Source organism: Lissotriton vulgaris, chromosome 4_1, assembly GCF_964263255.1.
Source record: "Lissotriton vulgaris chromosome 4_1, aLisVul1.2, whole genome shotgun sequence".
Taxonomy (NCBI): Eukaryota; Metazoa; Chordata; class Amphibia; order Caudata; family Salamandridae; genus Lissotriton; species Lissotriton vulgaris.
This window is the reverse complement of record NC_141691.1, coordinates 1,596,980,951-1,596,987,501: the sequence shown is the minus strand read 5'-3', so window position 1 is coordinate 1,596,987,501 and position 6,551 is coordinate 1,596,980,951.

The window sequence follows — 6,551 nt, the reverse complement described above, 5'->3', positions numbered from 1 at the left end:
GTAAAGGTCGGTGGCAACAAATTCGCAATATAACATGTGCCTGAGAAGTCACGAGGCAGCCATGTATATGCGCGGTCGTAACAAACAAAATAAGTACCCTTGGCAGTCAGAAGAATCGGGGAAGAGAGCATTGGCATAACATAAGTGTCGGTACAGGCACTCCTCCTAAGCTGAGCTTGCGGGCTTCGGCCTATGCCTTTCAGACAGAAATTACCGAGATGGGGTACGATCCAGATCGGAGACGAGCTTTTAAGCTGCCGATCACCCACTGACATGCTATACTCAGCCTCACTCAGATCTCGGTATGCTCGCACCTCTTCCTCTGGGATAAGCGATGCGTCAAAGATATCCCTATCTAAATCGGCAATCGCCCTTGCCAAAGGGTTGTGGTACGGGCCAGGACCATGATCTGCAGTGCGTGGCTCTCGATGGGGGTAAGAATCTAGTGCGCTACGAAACATTGTTTGGAATGCTCGAGCTGAACCCTGGGAACTGTAAGGAAGGACCAAGTACGGAATTCCCCTATCAGTGGTATGTGGCATTAACCCACACACCCAACAGTTGGTAGTGTTCATCACCAACTGATGTTGATGAAGGAGCTGAACGAAGGAATTGTTCATAAATTCCGCACGTCTAACCTGCTCGTGTTGGGGTAAGATGTAGAAGGAATGAGGAGAAACAGTGGAAGTAGGTTTAGGTTCAGAAGAAGGGGTAGGTGAAGCAGAAGGCAATAATGACTGTATCGTATAATACACTCCACCCACCAATAACGAGGAAACAGTTAGGAACAGAAGGAACACCTGAAACATGAAGCATTTAGTACGTACAATCTTATGCAATTCGAATCTTTGTGATTGAGTCTTCTCCAATTCCGACAGCTTCGAGAAAGCCATCCTCTAAAACCGTCCGCAACGTTCTTGACGCACTTCGTTCTGTGTAGCAATAGTCAATCCCCAGGAGTTCCTAGGAATCGACGGTCTCTAACCTAGTGTCAGGACCTACCAAACAGAAGGAAGTACCCGCACGGCCCTACGGTCCATCCGGATGTAAGGTTCTTTTTGAATTAAACAATATATATATATATACAAAATCTCCTAGCTGTGGAAACAAATACACATAGGCGGAAAAGAACTCAGAATTCATACAAAGATTACAGTTATTAAAAAATGTTCAGAGTGATAATGGGGTAACGTGAATGTCAAGGGAAAAAGCAAAAATAATTTTCTTTATTAGTCTCTAGTGTTGGAACGGAGAAAATATCTGCTTCTTCCAGGACGAGTCTGCTTTTCAAACAATTGGTTGGATGATGAAACAGAGTCCTGTCGGTCAGGCAATAGTTCAGATCTTGGATTCTCCAATGAAAAAGGTTCAACAGTATTGTCTGGCTGCACTGCAGTCTCTCCCACAGGCTGAGCGTCACTGAATGGCACAAAATTCGGCAAAGCCTCCGTTTCAGATGAGGCGATGCCCGTCCTCACCCACGAATCCGCTGGCAAAGGTATTGGTACCTTTTTTGGTGTGAGTGGCATGCACCCAATGCTTGTGGCCCTCCAAACGGACAGCAGTTCTCGTGGCAAGGAGCACCTGAAAGGGTCCGATGAACCTCGGCTCAAGATTTCGTTTCCGGCCAAAGTTCCTTGTAACCACCCAGTCTCCGGGTTGGAGCTGGTGGCCTGGACCCTCCGTCTGCGCCGGCAGTGCTTCAAAAACCTGTTGATGAATTAACCTCAGTTTAGCAGTCAGATCATGAAGGTAATCGATCAGCATTGGATACTCAAGGTCAGTAAACGCACTGGGTCTAGGAACCCCCCAAATATTTGCAGGACGGCCGAACACAATCTCATATGGGCTGAGCCCTACTCGAGAGTGTACAGTCGCCCTAGTTGACAGAAGAGCCAGGGGCAAAGCGTCAGGCCACGAGAGACCAGTCGTAGCCTGAATCTTTGCGAGTTTTAGTTTGAGAGTACCATTGTACCCCTCAACCAAACCTGCTGACTGGGGATGGTTGGCGCTGTCGAATTTTTGTGTAATTCCAAGGCCCTTACACACACTCTTCATCACACTCCCCACAAACTCACTTCCGTTGTCAGACCATACAATCCGTGGCATTCCATACCGAGGAAAATATTCCTTCAGTAGGACTTTCGCTGTAGACAGGGCAGTGTTGTCTTTGAGAGGGTAGGCTTCGACCCATAGGGGGAATGCGCAGACCACAACCAAAACATATTTTAGGTTATTGCATCGCTCCATATGGATGAAATCCAACTGAATCACTTCAAAGGGACATGAAGGAGGAGCAAAGTGACCAGGGGGTGTAGGAGTTCCTTTACCAGGATTGTACATCATACATATCATGCAATTCTTGACCAATCTCTCAGCACACTTAGCAATACCATCATTCTCCCATAGGTGGACAACAGCTTGCAAATACCTTTCGCACTAATATGTGACAAACCGTGCGCCATAGTCACAACAGCTAGCACATATGCATCCGGCAACATCCACCTTTTATTCTCCGACAAATCAATCCAACAGCCATTCGCATCCAGCTTTCCCATACTCTCTTTCCACTTGGTCTTTTCAGTCTCGGTGGCCTCATTCTGAATCGCTTTCACACTTTCAATAGTATCTTCACACATACCAGCTTCTGCAGGCCACCTTACCGAACTCGTCACATACATTCTAGTTGTAAAGTTTCGTGCAGTCTCCTTAGCAATCTCATCAGCAAATGCATTGCCACGACCAACATCATCCGTCACCTTACGGTGTGCACTGCACTTAATAATCGCCACCTGCTTGGGCAATGTAAGTGCATCTAAAAGATCATTCACAAGCTGTCCATGCTGGATCTTCGTACCATGCGATGTCATAAAACCTCTCTCTCTCCACAATCGTCCAAAACTATGCGCAACACCAAACGCATACTGACTGTCAGTAAACACATTCACCCGTTTCCCTTTCGACAACACACACGCTCTGGTTAAGGCAATCAGCTCTGCCGCCTGTGCAGAGTTCTGATTCAGTCTCGCAGTTTCCACAACCGTACTCAACGTTACCACAGCATACGCAGTCGTCACATCACCATTCGGCAACTTAAAACACGAACCATCCACATACAAAGTACCATCGGGTTCTTCCAATGGAGTGTTTTTTAGGTCAACACGACCCTTCGTTTCCTCCTCAGTTCGTAAGTAACAATTGTGTGGTGATACCTCATCTGATTCCATATTGGTTGGCAACAAAGTCGCCGGATTGAGGACATTGCAGCGCTTTATTTGAATGTGACTTGCCAGGAGCGTCAACTCATAACCAGACAACCTTGCACTCGTCAAGTGTTGGGTTGTCGTACGATTCAAGAGAGTGTCAACTGCATGCGGAACCATCACCGTAAGCATATTATCCATGACCAATCCTGCAGATTGTCGGATGGACACCGCAGCTGCTGCTGTTGCTCTCAAACAACTCGGCAATGCTCTAGCTACTGGGTCCAAGGTCGAGGAAAAATATGCACATGGACGCTGCTTACCACCAAATTGTTGCGTCAAAACACTCAACGCACAACCTTCCCTCTCGTGAACGTATAGTGTAAACGGCTTGCTGTAGTCAGGAGTACCTAACACCGTGCCCAAACACAACGCATCACGCAGTTCAGAAAAACTTTTCTGATACCCTTCCGTCCATGGCAAAGGAGTTGGAACATCCTTGCACGTAAGAGCTACCAATGGTTTCGCTAGCAATGAAAAATTTGGAATCCATTGCCTGCAGTATGACATGATACCTAAAAAAGCACGCACATCTCTCTGAGTTGTTGGCACAGTCATTCGAGCGATCGCTGCAATTCTCTCTGGGGTCAACCTTCTTCCCTCCTTTGACAATAAGTGACCTAGATAGGTTACTTCTTGGCAACAATATTGCAGTTTAGAAGGTGACACCTTATGATGTAAGTCACAGAGATGCTGCAACAACGACACAGTAGCAGTGTTGCAAATCTCGTGTGTGTCCGCAGCCACCAATAAGTCATCGACATATTGGATCAAGGCCGCACCAGCCGGCAACACAAACGCGTCAAGTTGGCTGTTAAGGGCTTGGCTATATATCGATGGACTCTCACAATAGCCCTGGGGAGCGCGTTTAAACCTAAAGCTGCGGCCACCTAAAGAGAAACCGAAAAGGTCCCTGCTCTCCTCAGCAATCGGAATGCTAAAGAAAGCGTTCTTCAGATCGATCACTGAGAACCAGGACGCAGATGCTGGAATCAGAGTCAGTAAAGCCGTAATGTCAGGCACCACAGGAAATTGAGGAATTTTATTCACCTCCCGTAAATCAATGACAAAACGATAGACAGGAGGCTTAGATGGATCAGTGCGTTTCAAAATGGGCAGCACAGGGCTGTTACACACGTTTCCCCGAGTCTCCTCTATAACATCTTTCTCGATCAAATCATAGATGATCGCTAACAACGCTCGCTCACCATCAAGGGAGATACGATACTGGGGAATACGTGGTAATCGCAGATTCGATTTCAATTGAACAACATAAGGGGAGATGTCAAGCAGGCCCACATCATTGGGACCTGTTGCCCACAAAGACGCAGGAAGAGAACTCAATTCCGGTGGGAGCTTATCGATGGACAAGTACATAGGAGAGATTACTCTCTCACCCAATGTAAGCTTTACTCCCGCAGGAGAACAATACAAAGTCGCATACAGACGTTTCAACAAATCCAGGCCCAAAAGATTCTCACCACAACCAGTAGTCAAAATCAAAGGAGCTTTCAGCTCACGAGGCCCAATTGTAAGGGGCAAAGGGCGAGAAACCGGATTGCTAACAGGGGCGCCGGAGAATCCAACGGAAACATTTGTTAAGCCAGACAAAGGTGCGCCAGGGAGTTTCGAATGCATGATGGAACTTTTCGCTGCACCAGTGTCCAACAGAAAAGGCTCAACTACGTCCGAGGTGGCAACTGCGACGTAAGGCCCTCTCTGATCAACCGGAACTGATACTACTCCCTCTCCTTGTCTATGGCTGTCCTAGTAATTACCGTCGTCAGTACCCTGATCGACGTAGTAATCGTCCACATTGTACTGTGGGGACCTACCTAATGATGACCCATGCTGATCAAAACAATTATTAGAATCAGAGGAATTATTAGAACGATCATTTTGATTCTGCGTAACACCACGACCTCTACCTCGTGAAGCCTGCTGCAGACCACTAGATGAATTTCCACTATTTCGATCACGCAAAACTGGACAATCAAACTTCAAATGACCCTCTCCTCTACAGTAGGCACACTGATTGTACCCAAGCGTAGATCTCTGCGAAGGAGAGTCATTTCGCGACTGTGACCTAGCGGGCTGTGATTGCGATCTATTCCGTTGCTGAGAATCATTTTGATTCGAGTGCGGAGGATATGCTTGCTGCAACAAAACTTTCGTTTTGAGTTCTTTCGTCTTTTTGTCTGCACAATCATTTTCCTCTTTTTCCCTATTTTCATAATATTGAGCCGTAGCCAATATTTGGGCAGAAGTAGAAACAGCCCATGCACTCTCTGAATTTTTTAATTTATTACCGAGGTCAGGCAACAAATTCAACACAAATTTGTCCACGAACAATCTCTGGCCTCCCTCAGTGCCCATATCCTGACCACTATGATCGATGAATGCCTCCTCAAATCTCGTAAAGAAATCGGAGACACTCTCGTCTTTCTTCTGCTTGCAAGCAGACAATTTGTCCCAGTTAACTTTCATAGCTGGCATAAGCGTTTTCATAAGGGCAATTATCCTCTGAGGCAAAGCCGCAATTAACTGCTCAGGCTAAGCCCCACCGACCTGCAAACCGTCCGCGGCTGTAAGTGCAGCCCAATCACCACCTAATTCAGCTGCATGATCTTCATGACGGATTTTCGCCCATACCGGTTGCGGTACGACATTGCCGAACAACATATCAATGTCGGCAAGATTCATTACCGTCGCATCCACTAACTGAGACAATTCTTTATAATACCCTGCAGGATTTTTGCGAGGGTCAGGCAAAGATTGCTTCACCTGCAAAACTTCCGATCGCTTCCATGGGAGGTGTATCCAAACTCTCTGAAAGAATGGCAGGACTGGAGGATTAGCACCAGGGTTACCTGGCATATACACTGGTGGAACTTCACGCATGGGATACTGACCAGGCGTCGCCATCCACTCCTCAGTATCGTCTTTAAACAATGCTCGGGGTATCACAGTGGGACGAAAAGATAGAAGATGCTCAAGAGCACGTCGAACATTGCTACCTACAAGTATACCACTCGCAAACTGAAGCTGAAGTTCAGTTACGTCAACCGGTACTTCGTTGACCTCATCATTAGATATTGCTTCTCGTAAGAATTTGCACATTTCGTCAAACACAAATCTCTGTGTTGGCACATTGAATTGAGAGAAAGTCTCAACAATTATGCGTGGGGGATTTTTAAGGGGGTACCTAATCCAATTACGCGCCATATTGATCAATGTATCACGTTCCCTACCACCAGGAAGCTGACTCCGTCGTTGCGGAGCATCAGA